Source organism: Chiroxiphia lanceolata, chromosome 4, assembly GCF_009829145.1.
Source record: "Chiroxiphia lanceolata isolate bChiLan1 chromosome 4, bChiLan1.pri, whole genome shotgun sequence".
Lineage (NCBI taxonomy): Eukaryota > Metazoa > Chordata > Aves > Passeriformes > Pipridae > Chiroxiphia > Chiroxiphia lanceolata.
Genome location: NC_045640.1, coordinates 37,789,275 through 37,813,325, shown reverse-complemented (window position 1 = coordinate 37,813,325; position 24,051 = coordinate 37,789,275). Strand labels below are relative to the sequence as shown.

General features: G+C 35.8%; 1 long non-coding RNA gene across 1 annotated transcript; it reads left to right on the top strand.

Annotated features, from left to right (window-relative positions):
- The first annotated feature begins 621 nt into the window (after positions 1-621).
- LOC116786466 lies at positions 622-20,958 on the top strand. Its single transcript, XR_004356948.1, has 2 exons — positions 622-935; positions 20,352-20,958. It is a non-coding gene; the product is annotated as an uncharacterized LOC116786466 (long non-coding RNA).
- The last annotated feature ends 3,093 nt before the right edge of the window (positions 20,959-24,051 follow it).

Here is a 24,051-nt window from a genome sequence, read left to right as displayed (position 1 = left end):
TCAGAGGAAACTGTTTACATAGATAAGTGACCCAGAAAGGGTTGAGTTTCGGTAATACGCATAAAAGTCAGAGTGAGAGAATCAAGGCTTAATACTAAGAGATTTTCAATTATTCTTCAGTGTTTTGAACACAAAAGAACAGATATGAACTTTGTGTGGGAAATTACTTTTCTGACTGCCTTCAGAAAATATTTTTTTCTTGAAAGCAATTTGTCTCATTTCGTTTATTGGGTCAGCGGGGCTGAGTCATGAAGTGTGTCGATTTCTTGGCAGTCTCAGTGCCAGCCTGCTCGATTCTCAGTTTTCTCTATTTCAGAACACACTTCTTCATCACATCAGTGTCAGTACTTCATGGAGTATTCAAGTGCAAGTCCTGCGTAGTTGTGTGTGCTAAAATAGGCCACTGAATTTTAATCAGACTTAAAGTTGTCCTTTTGCAGCTCATCCAACACTGATAGTGATGTGTTTTATCACTTACAAGACAATTGCTGCACATGTCTTGTCAGTAAAACCATAGTTATCTATGTAACATGATTGTTACAGATTCGTGGTCAAGGTTACCTCAATTCTTGCTCGGTTTTACTGAATAGATTTATATTGGCTTTTTGCAGATACGTGGAAAAGATAAACAAACTCAAGAAATAATTTGTTTGTTTAATTTCAAATTTGAAGATGAATAAGGTAGTTGGATTCAGTAAATCTAGATTTACGTTATTTATCTTCAAATGTTTTCATTTGTTCAGGTGGCAAAAGCTTCATCAGAGAAGAGAAAAATTTTAAGAGGAAAGCTATGTACGGTAAGGAAAGAAGCAATAATCTTCCCAGTCTCAAGAGCTTGTAAAAAGAATTTTGGATTAAAAACCTGGAAGACTAGCTTTATCAGGAGCTTTGATGACATGAACTTAAAAAGGCAAAAGGAACCCACTTAAAAACTGGTAAGTAGGAGGAAGAACCATCAGAATAGTTAATAAAAATAGGCACTGGAGAAAAATGATGAGAAGGAAGTCTTAGAGAACCTTTTCAAAAAAACAACATGGTGTATGGATTAGGAGAAAGTGGGGATAAGAGGAATGTTAGAAGTGTCACAAATGATACATCACTGTCTGCAGCTACCTAAAGGGAGGTTGTAGACATATAGGGGTCAATCTCTTCTCCCACGTGGCAATCTATAGGACAAAAGGAAATGGCCTCAATTTGTACCACAAAAGGTTTAGATTGGATATGAGGAAAAATGTCCCCATCAAAAGGATTTTCAAGCATTGGAACAGTCTGCCCAGGGAAATGGTTGAGTCATCATCTCCAGAGGTATTTAAAAGATGTGTAGATGTGGCACTTGGAGACATCATTTAGTGGTGGACTTGGCAGTGCTGCGTTAAATGTTGGACTGGATAATCAGAAAGGTCTTTTCCATCTTAAAGAATTGTATGATTACTGAGTAGTCCAGAGCACGAGAGAATATACATATGGTCCTAGTACAGAAGAGGACATCAGACTTAATGAAGGTAATTTCCTGGAATAAAATAAAGTCCAGTTTAGACTGTGAGAGGAAAGAGGGATGATTATTAGTAATTAGGTTTATCCTCCACAGCAGCTATGTTTGTGAATATTGAATACAATAGTTCAGGTGAACCATCCTGTCTGGTAATCACACTCTGTGTTAAATTCAGTAACAAAATTCTTGACTTTTCATTTACTGAAGGAGGTATGAGAAGTAGTGAAAAGTATCTTCTTATTTTTTTTTAATTAAGTATAAGAAGTTATTTCTTCACTTTGTCTTATCCTTACCAGCTCCATGCCCAATGAAATAGAATTATGTTATCTTATTTTGTTTTGGATCACTTCAATTAGAATAACAGTTCAAGGGTTTTGTGCATTACAGTCTAAGCAAGCTCAGGAATATGTTTTAGTTCAGATGACTTCCCCAGCTTGCAGATTGATAGACCCATGTATTATTCTCCCATTCAGATTCCTACTCGCAAAACCTAGTGGGAGGAACAGGAAAGGGAAATGTCACTTGAATTAAAAAAAAAAAAAAAGGAAAGAGAAGAAAAAAAAACAACAAGACTATCAACAAACTCAAAAAACCAACTCTACAGGATTGGGAGGCTGCTTTAGAGTACAGGCAGTAGACCACGTAATTTTTCTGGGTAGCAGTTGTAGCTGTGTTGTCTGTGACCTGGATACTAACTTTGTACTGATAGGAGTCACAGCAGGATATTTGTAACCTGAAGGTAAACAGTCCATTAAGGGGTCACGCTACTGCATTGTTGCATCTACTGTTTCTGAAATCCTTAGCAAACAGGTGTTTAACTAATAGTTCTAAGGAATAGCACCTTTTATTTTACACATATCTAGTAAGGTGGTTATGTAAAGACTCACATGTGGAGCCCTGACAATCCTGACTTGCTCTGGTTCTTGTTATAAGCACCCGTCATATGTGATAGTGGTACGGTCATAGCATCATCCTGAATCAGATGCATTATGGCACTAGTAATATGAACTGGAGTATCTCACTGGAGTCCCCACAATAATAATAATAGTGAGTATGAGTCAGTTCAGGAGTGGCTAAGATTAACTCAGAGTTTCGGGGAGCCAAGAGGTGATTCATCCTTTCAAATAAAGAGAAGCTGCTAATAAACATTAATAGACATTTTCAGTTTTGTTTGCAGTGTAGCACTCTCTGTAGATACTGAGGAAGCAATATGAGGAACAGAGAATGTCATACTAGCAACTGTTTTATAATCAAGGACATGCATGTTGATTTGTCACTGCTGTAATATCAGCACTCTGTAGTGTCAAGATGCAGCAACAAACTTTACTGGGTTTGCTACTGTAGCAGCTTTGTTTTTCACAGCCCTCACTGCTGTTGTTTCACACTTCAGATTTTCTGGGTTTTTCCATGAATTTTTGTATGCAAGTGCATATCAACAACAACTATGCTTAATTTATAGTATTTAAAGTGACAAAGGAGTCAGATACAGGAAAGGCATTCTAATGTGCATTCACAGGACATGAGAATGAATTTGTTCTCCACAGAGTAAATGTATTTGCTGTTCCAACTAACAGTCGTCTTTGCATATCTGCCAAATCATTTTAATTGGGACCTCATGCTACTCTAACTGCTGTGACATTAAGTCACTGAACCCCCTACTGCCTTGAAGCCATCTTCACAATTCAGTGCTGAACTGTACCCAGCTGCTGTCCCACATGCTTCTAGCTCATGGAGAACTCTCCTGCTTCAGGCAAAAAACAGTGTGATGCTTACTTTGCTCCGCTGTCAGGCAATGTCTTTGACTTCCTTGCTGGTGTGTCCACTTGTAAGAGATTTTTTATGCTTTCTAATCGTTGCATGTGTTTGGGCTGTTTTTATCTGGTCAAAGGAAAGATACAGGTCAGAGCCAGACTCCAGAGTATCGTGATAAACTCCAACTGGTATCCAGTGTGGTAGAGAGCTTTCTGTCCTCAGGAATTTTGTTCCTCCCTACACATTGTTCAAAGCCTGGTGCATCACAAACTGTCATCTTTTCCTGGCGTATTTAAAGCACATAAAACTGCTGCTTTTGCTGACTGTGCAGTGCCTCAGACAATAATGGCCACTGCTTTTCCTTTGTCCAACCAAAATAGGTTCATTGTATAAACTAATAATTTGTCTTTCTTTTAGAATCAGAGACAGGAGAGAAAGCACAAACAGTACTTTCACTGGCCCTACTTGTTTATGTCGTTGATTTTTTAAAACTTATTTATGAATTTTTTTCCAGTATCAGGTGTTTTAAGTGGGCCAAGACCTATTTCACAAAAAAAGATATGACAGGCATTTTTCTTAACAGACATGCACTTTTTTTATCTGGGTCACTTAATATTTTCAATACGTGGTCTTTGACTATGTTTTTTGTTTTTGTTTTTGTTTTTTTTTTTAATCAAGAAGAACAAAGCTCTGTAATTTTCATTGCAATTGATTCTTCTGCATTATTGCTTTCTCACTGACTATGTACTTGCTTTGAGGCTACCATTACACAAAAAAGTCCAGTGTTTTTCTCAGCCTTCCTATTTGTCTTTTTGAACACAATTCGCCTGTACCGAGGGGAAAACACTCAGAAATATTTTTGCAATTTGTCTTCTCTTTCAATGCTCAGATATCTCAAATTCAATATGTGCTCTGTTAAATGTTCATTAAATTCCTTCTCTCAAAAAAATGATTAGCTTAAAACCTTGAGACAGCTGTTTGGCTTGTGTCTGTATATGCCCGCATTCACAGGAAAAAATAATTTTAAAAAATACTGTAATGTACACTCCTGCTCTTAGCATTTGCTGATGTTTTACTTTCTTTAAGTGAAAAATATTGAGTAGATAGTGATTTCAGACAGACTGCATCTACCTCTCCTTTTTTATTTTTTTCTCTTTTCATGGCTTATAACAACCTGGTTTATAAATGGGGTTGAACTGACTCTGCTTGCATATTTGACCTATACCTTGTTAAAAAATTTTTATTTGTAATGATTACATTTTTTTTTGTTGTTGTTGTGTGTGAATGTACTGATTTTGGCCAGGATAGAGTTAATCCTCACAGTACCTTGTATGGTGCTATGTTTTGTGGTTTTGGCCAAAACAGTGTTGATAACACAGGAATGTTCGTATTGTTGCTGAGCAGCACTTACACAGGGTTAAGGTGTTTTCTGTTTCTCACACTATCTGGCCAGTGAGGAGGCTGAGGTGCACAAAGAGTTGGGAGGGGACAGAGCCAGGACAGATGATCCCCACTGACCAAAGGGATAATCCATACCATAAGGTGCCATGCTCAGTATATAAAGCTGGTGGAAGAGAAGGAAAGGGGCATACCTGGAGTAATGGCATTTGTCTTCCCAAGTAACCATCATGCGTGATGGAACTCAGCTTTCCTGGGAATGGCTGAACACCTGCCTGCCCATGGGAAGTGGTGAATTAATACCTTGTGTTTTGCTTTGCACAGCTTCTGCTTTACCTATTAAACTGTCTTTGTCTCAACTCATGAGTTTCACACTTTTGCCCTTTGATTCTCTCCCCCATCCTGCTGTCGGGGGAGTGAGCAATTGGCTGGGTGGAGCTTGACTGCCTACAGCAGGTAACCCATGATAGTAAGTTGTCTTGCTCCAAAGTTTTCTTATCCACTCTGTCCTAATGAATTTGGGAGTATTGTGCTGCATGTGAAGAGTCTTATATAAGAGAATAAGTCTGTCCTTATTATCTGTTCACAAGTGGGTACTTCTTGGTTTCAAGTGAATAATCTTTTTGCACGGAAAACATTCAGATGACTATGTATAGCTACCACACAAAATAGCACAATGGACTTATCTGAAAGGCAGATGGAATTAAGAGTATATAAATGTTATTTTCTTTAAAATAAATGGAAAACATTACTTTTCTGATCAGTGAAGTAATTAATATATTTTTATGCATTATTATTATGCATTTGTGTTGCTGGATTTATGAAATCAATAGTTTTGTCTCATCTAGCAACTCTTCAGAAAATAGAGTTGTATTATTGTAATAACATGCATAACATTAGTGAATTTCTATCCCCCATAAGCATCAGGAATCCTTCTAACTTGTAAGCTGAATTACTTTCTACCAATACTTTATTTTTCTTTCTCGCACTTTCCACTTATTACATGTTACTTCAATGGCATTCAGGCAGATTAACTTTTTTTCCCATTCTGATTTGAGTACACGTATGTAATACTTTTTCCCAGGTAGAACTGCTAAGTGTTATATAAATCAGATACTACCTAAAAGTGTAAGTTACTCAAGAAAACTATGCAAGTTTTCCCAGGTTGAGGCATCTTTCTCCACACCTTCTTACAAAAGTTGTGTCAACTCTATTTAATTAGCATTGACGTGCTACCAACTGATGATTGTACAGGCTGTTCAGAGACCTTTGTGTTGCAATGTGGTGTTTCTTTTCATTGTGGGATGACTCTGCAGCACTGGCCTCCATCAGAGCACATTAAAATTTAACCCATTCATGTTCTGGAAATAACGGGGTTTGCCAGGTACCACTACATTTCTGTGTAGGGGTAGAAACCTTCATTTGTGGAAAGGTTTACTACTGAGCTCTCAGGCATGTGGAGTCAATTGTGTTTTTCTTCTACTCTAAACAGTTGATTAATTCCTTCCAATTAAATGTACATTTCAGAGTGGGAACATTCCTGTGGCCTTGTGAAATTCAGCCAGACTTGAGGTGATTCATAATAAGACTTTCCTTTGTGGGAATCCTGAATTAATTAACATACTTACGGAGAAAATAATGCAGATATCCAGCATCCTGAAAGACTGAACAATTTTGCTCAAATTCTTTTTATGTGGTCTATTTTTATTTATCTAGTTCTTCATAAAATGATACTGCTATGTGAAAAGAATGTAAACATCATACTTTCCCTCTTTCTCTTGTATAATAAGTCCTCACATTACTCCAGTTTGGAAATTTAAAGTAGATTAGTCAGTTACTAATTATTTATTAAATAGCATAGTTGGCAGCGTAAGTTATTTTGGAAGTTTGCAGCTCTGTGTTGGCTCCCAGAATATCTTGTACTAACTCTGAGCAATTTACCTTCACTTTAAGAGCGCTCAGTGACCTTTATCTTTGCTGTCTCTCTTTTTCACACTCAGCTTTGACATGACCTGCGTCTCTGTCCTGATACTATTAGCTCAGATGCAAACAATTAGGAAGTATTTAGAATAATCCACTGAGCTGGAAACCAATACAACGAGATGAAATCTGTAAAATAAAATTCAGATTTGACTATATGAAAACTTCTTGAGAGTGAAACCTATGAAGAAAGGGACACTGGAGAGAAGTTGTGGAAATCCCAACATTGTGGATTTTTTTAGAACAAGCAATCTTGTCTGTAAAGAACAGTCTATACTGAGATATGCTAGCAGCTTCCATTTTTTTTTGGAATGGCATAGAAGGACTGGATGCAAAAGATAAGGAAAAAATTAACTTTGAAATTTTATACTATTGTTCTAATTATCTGATGTGATAATACCCAGCAACAAGGGGAACACCGGATGGTATTAAGGTGAACTGCTAAATTAAAACTCTCTCCAAAGTTTCACCTAAATCCTTCTACTAGGATTTACTAGTCCCTAGGTCATTTATATCCCTTTCAATACAAGAACACTTGTAACTTTGTAACAATATTACTCATTGTAACTTCTGTTTACCTTTTTTGAAAACTGACTTTTTCACAAGAAATTTTATTTGTGTAATATCAGATATTGCTGAATAACATTCTTGAAGTTTTTGATAGAGAAAGTTAAATGAGTTTGCAAAGGACAATATTATTATAAAACATATTTAAACTTGTTTTATGCTGAATTTTTTTGCAGTTTTCCTAGTGGAAATTTTCAACACTCACATTGAAAAACTCCTTTTTGGTTTTTCATTTCATTTTTTCAATTCACATTTGAGATTACTTTAAAGAAGACTTGACTTCTTACAGGTAAACAGAGTACCAAAGCTGTGGAAAAAAAGTTAAATTGTTCTCTTCCTTGGTTTCACATCATGCCTGAAGAATTAGATGCATTTTAGGAAAGCGTCAATGACTTTTCCAAATTATGTTGTCTGATGCTGGGAAGCAGCACAAGGTTCACAGAAGTCCTGTAGTTAGACACTGATAAAGTAGAGAGAGTAAGGGAATCTACTTTGATATTGCTAGAAATTGCATAGAAAGCTGTGTAATAATATCTGAATAAATTCTAAATTCTTATGATGACCAAATGCATGGCATAATTTGAACATCATTGATATATCTTGAGAGTGGTTGTAGAGTAGAAACCTGGTACAGTTTTTTTTGTATGCTGCCACTGGCAATCCTGCACTAGAAGTGTGTGTGTTTTGGCTGGGAAAAAGAACGGTCATCTATCATTAGGCATCAGAACTGAGCGTGAGATGGGATCTTGTGCTGTGATGGAGAAATGAGATGTTCTCTTGGAAATACACTAGAAGGTCAAAAATTTTTATGTAACATTAAAGCCAAATGACTAAAGGACAGACTGCCACTTTGTAGAGGTAGCAAGATTATTCATATTTTTTTTTTTACAGTTGTTTTGAGGCTAGTTATCTTCTGTACATGAATCAGTTTCAGAGGGTGGGAACAGCTTTCCATGTTGATAAGGATATCTTGTTACCCTTGCTTGCTTTCTTCTTACAGTGATAGTGACTGCTATCAGAGACAGGATATGGAAGTTTGACAATTCCTGTGTACTCTCTGATACATTTACTGTTTACGTAAATCAGGGAGACATACTTTCACTCTACACTGCTTGTAGTTTTAATGGAGAAAACATCCAAAAAGACTAAATGAAAAACCTGTGTGCCAGAAAGGTGCAGGAGAAACTGCATGCATTTCAGATATGTAATTTTTTTTGCTACCTTTTTTCATTAACTTTTTTCTTTCTTGACCCTGTAGGAGGAAGGAACACAAAAGACTTTGCTGTTTCACTTTCAGGGATTTCATAACAATTTTGATCCCTCTTTTTCTGTTTAAAAAAATCCAAACACCATGAAACAGCTACTGAATATTCCCATTTGTGTCTTCTGCCCGACTGTAGTCAGTTTTGGTGCTCAGGATCTGCCCTGTTTACAGTGACTGAAATTGATAGATTTTCCCAGCTTATTGGATTTCTTTCTAACAGTATTAATTAATTATCCTGCATTACATTCCATTTTTTTTTTTTAATGTGGAAATGTTTTAGGAAAGAGAACAAGATTAGAGTAATTATTATACAAAGTGTTCCCAAAAAGCCCAGCAAACAAAAGGAATCCAAGATTGTGACAGATAAGGAATGTTATTACCAATGTGGCTCAGGGCTATTCAGACTTGTGGCCATAAACCAAGGAAGTAATTTTCCTCCTGGATCCTTTTTAAATATAGGAACAAAATAAAAGTCTGACGAATGTAGGTATGGTGCTTGGGAGATACAGAAAGGTCATATAGATATCTGGGCAATAGGATGGAGGTGCGTGTATATGAATTCATAACTCCTAACTGTTAAATTTTTTAGGATTTTACCACTAATACACCCACATCTGTGATGATATTACGTAACTTCTTAACAGCACTTCCTTTCTTAACAGTCAAATAATGTGGTAGGATGTCCCTATTCTTATGCTCTGAACAGTATGTTCATAGAAGTGCTTAGAAACTCCTCAATTCTGTTTCCATTATGTCAGCTACAAGAAGTTCTAAAGTTTCTAAAGCAGAAGCTTTAGGCATTTTAATAATTAACTGGAGAACTGTCAGGGTTGATTAAAAATCCCAAACCAACACCATGTATATGAAACAAATTAACCCCACTGAGATAATAAATAAATAAAAAAAAAATGTCCAGAACATTATCTTTTTCTTTAGTACAGATCAAATAGCATATACGTTTATCTCTACATTCACATTTTATGTGTTTATCTCTATGAGTGTTTTTTTTCTATGATTAGTAGTTTTAACCAGCTTTTATTTACAGCTAAACGAACAGTACTTTCACTGCTTTCTCATGAAATTTTGTTAATATTTATGTTTGTATATTATATACATGCTCTTTACTCTCTCTATAGTTATGTTACTTAGAAATACTCTTTTGATGCTAAATTGTAGTTATGTATCTTGCTTGGGTTTTTGACTCAACTACAGTTTCCGGTTATATTTCACAGTTAGTACTTGCAAATTTAAATTGGTATCATGTTAAACAAAAAAATATAGTTTGTTGCTTATCTGGCCATCTCATTTCCCAGTTGCATATTTCCTGCAGTTCGCAGATTTTTTCTGAATTTTTTAAAAAAAGATATTTACATGTAAATACTCTTCCCTTACTACTTCTTCTGCATTCAAATTAATTATTTCCCAAATCTTTGTTTGTACTAAGCCCTGAGGGCAACCAAGTGCTTTCATTTTAAATTCAGACAAGCAACCTCCAGAACAAACAGAAATGAAGTTTTGGTGAGATAAACAGAGTTTGCGCATTACAGGAACTCTTCCTTCAAAATTCAATCTGCAAATCAAAGCTCTTAGAATATGAAATTTCAACACAGAGCGAAATAGTCTTCTGTGTGGTAGCTGAGAATTGGGTCATGTTGGTGGCAATCTTGCAGGTTGTTTCATTTCTTAGTGTTTCCCAGAGAAAGTATTTTGTTTCTCTCCACTAAAGGCTCACTAGGTGCAAAACGCAGCTCTGATTTGTATAGGAAGGACACATAAAGTGGTTAGAGAGTCAGAAACAAACCCAAAAGTTTGTTTCAGTGGTCCATAGCCATCAAGTGCCCATATGAATTTTACCGTACGAAATGCTATCTCCATTAAGGAAAATTGTAAAAGACTTCTTGAAGATAGGACTTAATCTTTAATGTTTCCCTGTTTCAGGTGCTCCACTGTAAATTGTAGTCATTCATTTCTGCACAATCAAGCATAGAAAATAAAGAATATGCTTCATTCATGTGAGAAGGGGAACTGTAGTAAAACATAACATAGCGCAGAATGCAATTCCAAAACTGGGCTTTCTACAATCTATTTAATTTTGCCTAAATTTCTCTCTGTCTGGATCCCCAGCAGGATTATGGATAGTGCAGAGAAAAAAATTATGAAGTAATTAACATTCCAGAAATCATAGAGGGGACTCTGGAAAAAAGCATGCAAGCAAATTAAATAATGCATATTTCATTTCATTTGCGGTTAGAAATTACACTGAGCAGTATGTGAACAAAAGCTTGCAATTTACAATTTTTGTCTCAAGGGAAGCAAAATATTTAAGTCGAAGCAGTTAATTTTAAAAATTAAACTTAGTTAACTCTAGACGGCTTTTCCTAGTAGAGGCTCACCTACATAACCCATGTTCAGCAAAAACTGTGTTTCCAAAAAAGAGGTTCTTGGTGTTTTCTTGGGAAGAGAAAGACTTTTGGTTTTGCTGTGGTATTAGCCATATAAATGTTTAGAGGCTATGTCAAAACAAGAGCTGAGTAAGAGATGAAACCCGAAAACAATGTGAAATGTTTCTGTTGTAACTTTTGGTGTTATTTGGAATTTCAGTTTTATTTATTATGACCTCCATTTTTCACTCTTTGTTTTCTAGTTCGATTTTTATTTTTGCCAGAAGCTGCTGGGTACTGTTAGCTTCTGAAAGTTCCTCTTCTTCAGTAAGGGCATGTTGAGAAAGAGGTTTATTATCAGTGTCAGTAGTTTGATAGACCGAAGACAGAGTAAGAGGTTCCAACAAGTTCCTGGATGAAAGAGGCACTTAAGTGTGCTCTAGCAAAAAACTAGGAGAAGAGGTTCAGAATTACCTGCTCCTTGTAAATATAAACCATTTTTCTTGTTCTAGTTCTGACTTTGTCTGAGAAGAACTTGTTGTGCAAAGACAAAGAAAGGCTGCCACTGCCTATCAACAGTGTAGTACTTTGTAATTTTTCCCTGGTTTTCCATACACACTCTATAAAGGTTGTGTCTGCAAACCTTATAACAGAAAGTCAGGACTTATAATTAATATAATTTTTCTGAAACACTTTTAAGCTTAAATTAGGGCTACTGATTTTACACTCTACTATTTCTTCTGAGAATAAACTTCACATAGAAATTTCTTAGAAAGTAAGAATTTCACAAGGCATTTTCCTTGCAATGTGTTTCTCCATCTTCTCTTTATATTTGATTCATACACCTTTCATATTCTTCTGTAGCATTGACTGGTGCAAGGTTTCCGGTGAGAGGGAAGACATTCATATTTATTAAAAATGGTTTCATAGAGTACCAGAAATAGCAAATTGTTTGGAAATTAGTGATATATGTAATCCTATGATTCAAAACATATAAGTGCAGAGAAATGAAAGATTCATTTTTTTTTTTTAATAAGAAACTAGAAGCAGACAGCTAAAAGGAGGAGAAAAAAACTGGAGCTGAAAGAGAGAAAATTATGAATGTTCAACTTAATTCCTTTAAAATTTCAGCAGCTCTAAATTGACAAGTATACTTTATAGTTTGGAAACTAAGTGTTTAATCAATCCAATAGGCTTTTCTCCTCAGGCCAAGTCTATGAAAGAAAAGCAAACATGCAAACCTGGTCATGTACTTATAAACATCTTTCTGCATGATCAGGATGTGGGTTTGCTAGTCATCCTTGCACCTCCGTGATCTCACACCTGTGCTGATGTTAGTGCTCTCTAGTGATACAAACTGGCTCAGTCTTCTGAAAGTTGTCAGACATATTGTGAGGTACAAAGATTGTTGGATTACCGTGGCACCTTGTCAGCAGCTAACTTGTTTACAGAACAACTAATTGGGAAAGCCTGTAACAGGACCAAATGGGATGAACGTCTGGCAGAGAAGGAACAGAGGCAGCACGGGTATAGGCAGGTTCTTGATTGTACTTTCTGTTCCCTTTTAACCTGTCATCCTAAATTTCAGTACTATCTTTGTATTTAAGCATGTCCTCCAAAGCTGTTGCTTTTCGGTAAGCTTACTTTCATCACTTTTTTTTAATGCAAGAAAAAGAAGGTGGTATACTTTGTTCCATTTTTTGTCATGGGCCTTGTGTAGTAGAAGTGATTATATGTAAGTTGGAAAAAGACCCAAACCATCAAACACATTATAAAATATGTTTCTTTTTGGAAAAACTTAAAAATTACAGCATCTGTGGTACAGGTCACATGTTTATTTCTACATATTGCCACAAATGATAGCAGAAACATTGTAATTCAGCCTTTTTATGGAACTTCATCCATAATAATGCAATGTGACCTTCAAAAACCTGTCTGGCTACTTCAAGTGTTTACAACAGAGTAGGGAAGGTGTGGTGTGCTGTTACGTAGAGGTTTTTAAATATTAATAGAAAGAAATTATCTTTCAACTCTTTACCCAATCAGTTTCTTTCCTTCTAAAATATATTGTATATTGAAAGCTTATCCATTTGCAGTGTAGTATGATAAATGTAAGACAACTAGTGTTCATGAGAAAATAGAAATCATATTTGAGTATCAGTTACTAGTTAAAAAATAAAATTGCTACCCCTGCACAATAGGGCAGTCGCAGCACTTAGTTATGCAGGGTCAAGGTGAGTTTCAGTTCCAAGAAGGATTCTTGAGAACAAACAATATGAGTTAAGGCCAGTAATACTGGAAATGCTTTCTATGGTGAAACAGCACACATTAGCTTTGAAACAGAATACTTTGCTCTGAGGTCCCCAGCTTTCCTGCAAAGGAAATAATATTAGTAACTGCATCTAATATTCCTAGTCTGAAACAGATCAAACAAATTCAGGATTGCATTTATCACTGACACTAAAATTTTCATATGAAACATTTTTTATCTTTTGGATAAAATTAAACTTCTGTTTTTCCCCTTAATACTAAGAAAGTATTAAAAGCATTTTCAACATGAGGATAGCGCAGACAAAAATATTTTCTTACAAATAGGGGATTACAGGGAAATCAGAGGTATGAGAATATTTTACTAATTTAGAATTTGGTGTTTTTATGTGAGGAATCCTGCTTTACTAAAGTAATCGCAATTAATTTCTTCACTGAAATGGTTGTTAAGCACTGGAACAGGCTGCCTAGGAAAGTGGTGAAATCATAACGCCTGGAAGTGTTCAAATAACATGTGGATGTGTCACCTGAGGACATAGTTTAATGGTGAACATGGCAGTGGTGCTGGGTTGACATTGGACTTGATGATCTTGATGGTCTTTCCAACCTTAATGATTCTATGATTCTATAATTTGCCTTCCATCTTGAAAATTGTCTGCTTTTGCAGAGCCAAATATTACTATATCTCAGTAAACACTGCAGCAGGGACCTATGAGTTTAAGTTCCCTCCTTAGCCTTTCAGTCCATTTTGCCAACTTGCTTTCCAAGCTTGGAAATGTGGGTTTTTTTGCCATGATTTGCTATATAATTAGGAGCGGCGAGGGATGCACTTGCTGCATACTCCAGATCAACTAATCAATTCCTGCTGACACATAATCCAAGAAAGGGTGGGAGGAAAGCAGGTGCATTAAACACCCCAGACCTCCTCCTTGGCAGAGTTGATGTTGGAATGATGTACAAGCATTCATATAATTCTTTTCCATCCCAATCTGTAATGTCTGGGGTTTCCTTAAAGTAGCAGCATACCATGGCCTAGGAAGCCCTTTGATGTGTTAGATAGCTCCTCTTCACAGCCAATTCCAGGCCAGTTTAAGAAAAAACCCCTCTTTTTCTCAGATTAAATTAGATGTTTTATTTTTGTCCATCAAGGGTAACTCAGAAACAATGAAGATATTGTGTGAGGTGCCCTCATGTTGCCAGCAGCACTGGGGTTTTTTTCTACTATAAACAGATATTTCCCTTCCTTCATCAGATTGTGCGTATGGAAGCAGACCTTTGCTGTTTCAGGCAGTGGCCAGCCTCCCAACTGGTTTCAGGTTTCTGTGTATTTTTTTTTTCTTCCTATTACACTACAATTAACACTGCTGTTATCAATTACTTGTTACAAGATAAAATCCCGAAGCCCATTCTTCTGTGTATAATTTTTAAACCTCTGGTTCTGGCATGGGAAGTAGAACTTTACAGCCACACCCAGTGATTTCAAGAGAAACCAAAAACTATACATCCATAAAGTAATTTTGACCTTCTTTTACGTCTGACCCGAAGCCTAGAACGATTTCTTTTTAGGAAGGAAATTCCTAGCTGTACACTGTACAATGGGTCTTTATGCCATTTTACCACCAACTGGTATAAACTATTTGTCAACAAATTAGAGTTCAACCTGGTTGTGGGGTTTTATGGTGGTCTGAAAATGACTAGTTCCAGGAGCACCATAATATGGCCCATATAGAGGGTATTAAAAAAGTAATGTACACAGCTCCAGAATAGGCAAGGTTGGAAGAGACATTGAAAAATCATCTGGTCCAACTTTTAATGGGAAATGGGTCATAGCTGAGAGTGTTTAGATGACCTAAAACATCATAGATGACCTAAAGCAGAGAGGCAGCTCTCTGTCCCAGAAGAGATGCCTCTGACAAGGCTTTCCTGCAGCTTGTGTGGATTCTTGTCTGCCTCCTTACCTTTCATTCTCTTGACTGGAACCGGTTCATGTTCTTCCCTCATAGGAATTTTGACACTTCACCTCTCAGGCTGTGTACTGATCTCCAGCCAGTGGGTGACAAGTTCCTCTTCAAGTTCTTCTCTGTTTAGTCATCTGATGAATGTGTTTCACCAGAATTCAAGCAAAACTTACACAATACGAGTCTGATTCTAGATAGTGGGGAAACACTGATTCTGTATCCTCTAAGGTGACCTCAGGCTCCACAGATTCACTTCCTTAATGTCTACTTTTATTTCTCCTTCTCATCCTTGACCATCAGACACCCTACCTCAAAGTGTAAAGAGGTAAAGTTGTAGGTGTGGAAAGGTCAAATATGAAAAATAATGCAATTTTGTTTCAGCCTGGCACTAACAGAACATGAAATTAAAAACAATGCTTTACTAGATAAGGAAGAACTGATTGCATGTAGAGAGGCCCCAGTCTTCAACTATCAAATGTTCTATCTGAACTCACATCGTTTAGAACAGGAAACTCAGAAAAATCTGTTTCCTTCAGATCACGTTGATGTAATGGTATATAAAGTAATTAATATTCTGGATTTCAAACTGGCCTACTGGAATCCTTCAAGGGAAAACAAGACAAAAAAGCAAACAAAACATTTCCTTTCTTTTCCAGAGAAAGATAAATAGGAACTGCTAAGCAAGCTCTGACTAGCTTTGAAATCTCTTATGAAATTGGATTGTATTATACCACCTAAAGAGGATGCCAGAGTCATCAAATTGTTAAGAGTTGATTGTTCCACTAAATAAATCTGTTTAGGAGGAAAAAAGTAACTGTTGATGACCAGAGTCTCTTTTAATCCAGAACTGAAATGCGGTTATCGAGCTAAAAGCTAATGGTTTAAAAAGCCTAACCATTTTCTAGACATTAAAGGAAGCAAAGCAAATCATCCAAAATGTTTATTGCTTGAGCCATTTAGTTGGGAAACAACTCTCAGAGGCATAAAATTTGCAGAAAAATAGTGGAACAGATTTCTGAATGGCGGAGACCAATTATTTCGGTACTGAATCCAATTTTAGCTTAAAAAGCTAACAAATGTTCTTGAAATTTATTACTCTCTCACCTGTCCTTTCCCTAATTCAATTAAGTAGATGGAGAGAAAGAGCGAGAGAGAATGTGCTTTCTCTCTCCACGCAGAGGTGGCTATCGATATGCAGCAGGCTGAAGTTGGTGGTGCTTGTGACAAATTCATTAAATTTGTTCTTTTTGTATATCTACCAACCTCTGCTATCAGAGAAGATATAGTATCCTGGTGGATTTTAAAGCTTTCTTTTAATCAAAATTGTGATGTAAGGCAAGAGGTTTGCCATTTACCGGCTTCAAGTTTTTGCCCTTTCTTTGGCCACCAAGTAAGAGGGTGGTGCAGGATGTAAAAAAATACACTGATCTCCGCTGGATTTAATGAGTACAGTTTGAAAACTAATTTTATACAAATTTATCACTCCATTTCATTTTTTGATATGTGAGTAGAGTTATGTATCCAACAAGAGATATGCAAACCCCTCAAATGCTGCCAAAGAATACAAGTTATACAAGCGGGCATGTCAGAGGCTGACTTAGTGACTCACGTTTTGGCAGCTGCCCTATAAACAAAGCTACTGAATTGGTTTGAATCTGTCTAATTGTAGAACTTTTTATGCAACTGACTTTCAAAGATATGCTTTAATGAATTACTAGAGAGTGAAAATTTGATCAAAATGCATGAATTACTAATGAGTTGAAAAATTAGGTTTTAGAATTCCTATTATAATAGTTGTATTTCAGTCTCTGGGTTTAAATCAGACATGAACAGCTGCTAAATCTGACACAAAGATTTGCAAATCAAAATGCATTTGCTTTCTGTATTACTGTAATTTACATTTCTACTTTGGGAGTCAGACTGCAGCTCCTGTGTCAAATACCACTGTCAAAGCTTCTGATCATCCACAAACCTAATTTTGAATATCAGGCAAATATTGAGGATCCAGTAGTCTAAGTTGCTTTACAGGTGATTAGAGGCCTGTTCATACATTCTAAGTGCTTTAAATATACAAAACCTACCAGAATACATGGAAGAAAAAAAGTAAAGTAAATAGAAACAAATAACAATGATTTTGCAGGTCAGATCTTTCCTCAAAGTTGTAATATTATAGAGGTAGCTGAGTTCCAAGACGGGATGGTCATGCTGCTTATTAGCAGTTATTTGCCTGTTTACAGAATGTAGGCAGTGACAGCTCTTTCTCTCTCTTTTCATTTCTTCTGGAATGTTGTTTGACTTTTAGAACTTTTAGGACTTGATCACCTCTGCCTGCAGAGGAGTGAAAGAGTATTTTTGGTCAATTTGGTTTAACATTAGCATTTCATTTAGAAATTGAGCAAGAACTCAGTTAATGTATATTTTCAAATACTGTTATCAAATCTTCACAATTTGTCACATGGTCTGGAGCAGCATTTACCATTAGTACCCAAGTCCATGTAAGTTAACAATTTCTTCTGCATTTTCTCCAGAATTACGCAGCTCAGAAGCTGTGATCCAATACTTTTGGATATGAACTTTAGTTTTCTGCGTTAGGCCAAAAATGACTTTTAACTGAATGTTTCTCAGAATATCCAGAAATTAAGGGAAGTTGGAGGCAAAGAGCTAACAAACTAATACAGCTAATGCAGCTCACAGAAGGTGTCTTCACGGGAAAATTAGACAAAGAAAAAAAACTTCATGCCTTCAGGACCTGTATGCAGGTAGTGCAGTTAATGCTTCACTGCTATATGCTATGTCTTTATTTTTTGTCTATAGCACAGAGACTTGAACACAGATTCAGCTGACTTGTAGGCTGGTTCATTTTCACTGAAACTGATGACATCTAAGCTTCTCCCTGAAGCTTAGCATGCATTTTCAAATACTACTTTGCATGCAGATGTTTCCTCAAAATCACGAATGTTTCAGTGCTAAAGTTTCATTTAATTTGAGAACAAAAATGCTTTGTTGTAATTGCAGCACCAAGGCTTGAAATTTACAGAAATGAAACACATTTAGTTTATTTAAATGACTATGATTGCTTAAGCTATTGCTAATTGAAAACGCTATTAACAAAGTCTAAGATGGTTTTAGTCCCTATGTCTGTTAAACAAATCTGCCCCACAGATCTTTGTTGGTACCCTGTAGTATTTTAATTTATGCTACCAATGTGTTTTCATGGTCAAATGTTTTAAGAAACTCTCATTTTGAATTTCATTTCAGCGCGTAGAGTGATTACTGGACCATTTTTCGTCCTTAAGCTGTATAAATAATTATTTTTCCAAAAGTATGGTACAATGAAAAATTGAGGGAAAATTAATGACCAATAGCAACCTTACTGTTCACACCATTATTTGTATGGACTCTGTCATTCATAGAAATGAACCTTACTGTTTCAGTCACAGAGTTTGCACCATGTGTCATATTTGTCATAGACAAATATCTGTACTACAAGATATGGCTACTTGTCTTCAGTCGAGTAGCACAAGCTTTGTACTTTATGGAAACCTTTTGTTCTATGTTTGAGGTGTTTTTTTGTGGGGGTGGTTTGGTTTTGTGGTTTGTTTTGGGTTTTTTTTTTTGAATGGTTGACATATTAAACAAAATGGGAAATGACAAGTAATAATGAGGCTACTCAGATGATATATTTTATAGTTTTCCGAGGAACACAGTCACAGAGGTGATCATGTTTTTTGTTTTGACCACATTGTAGCACAGTTGTTCTATTTAAGTAGGACCCACTGTTATATTCAGTGGACAGTTCTGTTCAATAAATGTAATAGCAATGTATGTTCTTTTATGCTTTTTCTTGTCATTATTATTTGGATGGGTAGCTTTCAAAGAAAAGCTGGGTTTTCTTTGAGTTTTGGGGTTATTGTTTAATTTTGTTTTCCCCTTCTACAAGTAAAACTTAATAATGCTACCAGTTTAAACAAGAGGAGGAAAACATATATGAAAAAAAGTAAATTGGTCCTTCCACAGAGATGGACTAAATGATCTTAAATGTCTTTTCAAACCTAAGTGATTCTATGATTCTAAAGGCTCTGTCCTGAAATATCTGGGAAGTGACCAGTGTATAGCGTCACAAACATTTCAGTGATTGTGATTATCTATGATAATATATAAAATAACATATAAGAAATTATAACAGATAAGACAATAGATTTACCTCAGCAGGTGGAATTTTAGGGATACATAATATGTCAAAGATTATACATCATAATGTATGAGTGTTTAAATTAAAGAGTAAATCTAATTTTGGTATATTTCAGAAACTGAGAAGAAAAATGAAATTGCAAATTAGACTTAGACTAGGTAAAACCTGCTAGTTTATACAGATTTAAGCATATTCCCTGAACTTCAGATACCAGATTTGGGAGTTAAACTGAGAAATAATGCTTTACAACTTTTGTAAAAGTTACTGTCTTCAGGCACATGCATAAATATTGAATGTTGCTTCAGAACAAATGATAATTTTTATTGTATGTGCGGTCTGTGAGTGTGTGGATATATAGATACATATATGTGAAGATATGTGTGTATATGTGTATATATATAGATAGATAGGCAAAAGAATGCTATCTGCACTTTCCCTAGCCTTACATTAATACATGCCAAGTATAGTAACTCACTTAAATCAAGACTACAGCAATAGTTTTGATAAGTGTCAGCTAATTTGTAAGCATTGCTGAGGGCAGTGTATTTACAAATGCACAGAAAGATAAAAGCTCCGTAAAAGAACAGTATATCTTTTTGAAGTGAAATTACCAGAAGGATTTTGTATAAGGAAGCTTATTCATTTTTGTAAGAACTGTTCCAGAATAAGTATCAGAGAATTCAGTATTCTCTGCCCATCTCTGGGTCTTTCTTGAGAACTGCACTGTTCATGTGTATTTGAAGTTAACTGCTTGTAGTGTTAATTGCAGAAAGAAGTCTTCAAGGTCAAATGCTGTTCAAAATTCTGAAGTGTTAGTCATTTATGTAAATAGAAATGGCTAGATGAGCTAAAATAAAACTATTTTTTCTGAGAAGTTTTATATTCCTGTGTCCCAGAAATATCTGTATTTCCTCTTTTCTTCTTTGGGTTTTGTTTGCAGCTATGAGAAAGGGCACTAAAAGTTGTCTTTGTGTTTTCTTTTTTTTTGTTTTTCTGAAAGCAAGCAGAAGTGTGCTTTTTCTCATGTCCTGTAGTAAAGAGTTCAAAGCTGTGTAACTGAGAGCCTGATTTCCTATTCTTCTTTCTTGACTTTCTCAAGATTGCGGCTGCTGAGGAAAGGTCTCATTGCAGAGACAAAAATGCTACTGAGATACCTTGAGCCATTTCTGTGACATGGAGCATCATGGGAACTACTAAACTGACCTTACGGTTTGTATGAAATCAGTGATGTCTTATGTGAATATGTCCTCAGTGACTGATGAAGAGTCACAGCTGTGTTTTGGTGTAGCTGGAGTGTAGTTCACTGCTGAAATGTTTGTGTTTAAGGTAGTCCGGGGGAAAGATGCAGAGGAGTGGCCAGGGTGACAGATAAGGGAATAGACAGATCTTTTGCATTCTTCTTGGATGTCACTACAATAAATCTCTGCTTCACGATGCTAAATCTAGAGCCTTCAACCATCCAGAATTCCTGGACCAGATGTCAGATCTGTCACCAGATGATCATCAAGTCCTGTGTAGCTTCTTTTCTGTGTGAAAGCAGGAGGGCTAGGAACCCTCTGATGAAAGTGAAAGTTGAAAAAGCACAACTCTTGTAGCAAGAAATCAATTCCATCTCTGCAGTAGTAATAATCTCTGTAAGATTTGCCCAGCAAGTGCCAGCAGTGAATTAGCACAGAGCTTGTTAAAAATAAAAGGAGCTGTATATATAACTGTTGCAAATGCTTCACTGCTGAATGATTGCTTGAAATAGATTGATTTTTTTCATTAAGGTTAATTTTTATTGTGAAGATCCTGATTTTATCCTCTGAGTCCCTGAGAATAGCGTGTTAGACTGTCTCTATAAAAGTCAAAAACCATTGAGGTTTAAATTTGGGCCACAGTTCATAGTAACAGTTTTCCACTTAAAGAGTGGGGTTAATTTACTTATTTTAGATATGTTTCAAGTTTAACCTCTTTTCGTCTTATATATTTTTACCTGACCTGTTCTCTTCCTGTTTACTGTCCCCTTCAGAGGAAGAACAAACTCTTATTTACTGTCTCTCTCAGCTAGAATTTAAAATTTGACCTGACATTAAGCTATTCCTTTCTGCACTGGAGGGGAAAAAAAAATCAAAGTCATATGGTACTATCCTTCACTTTCATTGAACCATCTGGATTCAGCTCCGTTCTGGAGCTGAAAACTGTCAACGTTTCTTGATGCAAAGCATATAGACTTAGCTAAAAGGGAAGTTCAAGCTGGAGCATCATCGTGTAGAAAGTTTAGAGGAGTTCAACACTGGAGGAAGGAAATCATTATCTGTCAGAGGAGTCTCATCCTGCCCAAAAGCCATAGCATTAAGCATCTAATGCTGTTCCTTTAAAGATTAGTCTCATAGTCAAGATTTCAGAGTAAATCAGATTTTGGATTTATTAAAGTTTGCTTTTGATTTACTGTTTGCAAAGCTTATGTCCCAAACAAGAGGACAGTCTAGTTTCTCATATCAGGACTTCCTTAATTTAAAGAAACTACAAGAAGGACTTGTTACTGCATGGCTCACCCCCTCAATAATAAAATTAATACCCATATGATTTTATGATACTCATAATACAAATTAGTTCCATGTCCTTCTGAAGTCTGCATAATGTAATTTATTATCCACATAATTGTGTTGATGATTGTAGTTGATGATTATGTTGATGATTATTTACCTTCTAAATGCCTTGAATCAAGGCATTAAACAAAGAAATAAAGTAAAACTATCATGTAACAAAGCATTTGAAATGCCTTATGATTTGGACTTTTGTGTAGGATCATAACCACTGAAAAGATGGAGTTCACTAGTCGTATTTATCCTTTACCCTTAAAAAAATCTTAGTTGAAACTGTAAGGACCCACTGAAAAGTAAACTCATGTCACATGGGATTGAGTATTCATTCCAAATAGTGATCATTATTTGAGTCTAGAATATTACTTGTTATTTTATGTTCTTGGCAATTATTGTATCTCATTTAAAATATTTATTTTTCCTTTTGGCTGTGTTCTCCCTACAGAACTGGAACAGTTGTTCTAAAAATTATGGTCTCCCAGGCAAAATAAATTTAGTCTTGGAATTATGTCAAGACTTTTAACTTAAGATGAAGCTTAAAAACAATTTTTTGCAAAAATGAAACTCACTTTCTCCCTTTAACTCATCTTTCTACGTACTGCTTCTCTGGGTGTTTCTCTCTGTAAATCAAACATATGCTCTTTTTCTTTCTTACTGGAAGACTTCCAAAGGCTGGGGGGAAGTCTTACAGGAAACCCTTCCAAAACATATGTAGGACTTGTTCTTCCTGTGCAGATAAAACCCTCAGATGTGTTTAAATGCAGACTAACTGAAACTGGAAAGCTGTAATATTTGGTTTGGGACAGTTTTTAATTAAAAGGTAGAAATTTGATGGCTAGTTTTCTCCGTTATAATTTGCACCAAGGGTTTTGCTTCATTTTATGTGTTTCTTTCATTGAGTTCCAGATGTGCTAAAAATTTGAGGTTTATTTTAGTTTAAATGTTTATTTGATCAAATGAGCATGTATTGCATTCTGAGACTTCCTTATCAGATTATCAGATGGAAATCAGTGCAGTATGTGCCTTTCATGAAGTTTTGTGTATGGCTTTGATTTGAAAACATCTGTCTTTTGAGCTACAAAATTAAACCAGAAGAAAAGACCCATACATACAAAAAGTTGTGACTTAAATTGTTTCCCAGATACAGGCTTAGATTTTCCAGGTGTCCTGGAGTCAAATTGTATATTTTATGAATCTAATATTTTCTTGTGTGACTATTGATATACCACATAAATGGAATCCACTCTTAGAATACTGATGATTCATAGAATTAGAATTTTCTACAAGTGCATTATCACAAGTTAATTGAGCAATGTCTAAAGTGATTAGCTCTAATTAACTTTACATATCTTTCTGTTTTTGATTCTCCCAGGGAGCATACCTTGGACTTCTAGCCTCTTATTATTAACGTTCTTAAATTACGTGTGCTTTCATGGATCCCTTGGGAAAGTCAACCCACCCTGTTTAACAGATATTTCTTTTGGGGCAGCAAGGAGCAGAGATGAACAGAAGCAGTCAAGACAGCAATATATTATCAACAATATTCCCATCATTATTTGAGGTGTGTTACTAAGAGAAGCTGCTGAGTTACTCTGCTAGCCTGGTGTTTGCTCATTACATGTTTTGTATATAGTATCACTATTATTAAGCCTTCACTTGTTCATAAACTATCTTGAAATACTGCTTAACAAGGAGACATACAGAGGTAGATAATTATCAGCATTAGGACCTAACTAACACATGCTGAGTTCAAGTTTACATCACATCTTTTACACTAGTCTGCCCCGTATTAGAAATGCTCTCATTTTATTGAGACAAAACTAGAAATTAATACTATCAAATCAGATAGTATTTTCCAGTCCAGATGGATGTGCAGATGCTGCCAGGGATGTTAAAGGTGTGGCTAGCATCATGTCTACATTCAAAATGGGCTTTAAAAATAGTGCTAACATAGCCAAAAAATGGGAGAATGAGTAATTAAAAGTATGAGTGTCTGTTTCTTTTCTTCTCCCCCCCAGCTTCACAGAAGATAAGTGCTAGTATTTCCACTCTTTCAGATACAAAGCTGAAAAAAAGAGCTGTGAAATTAAAGTCTGTACTCCTAAGAAGGGTAAATTTTAACTTTTTCTAGCTTTCTCAGGAGCTATTAAATCTTTTTAGGTCAGTACCTAATTAAATGACCATGTAAAAAATTATTTTTGTCAGGCACATAAC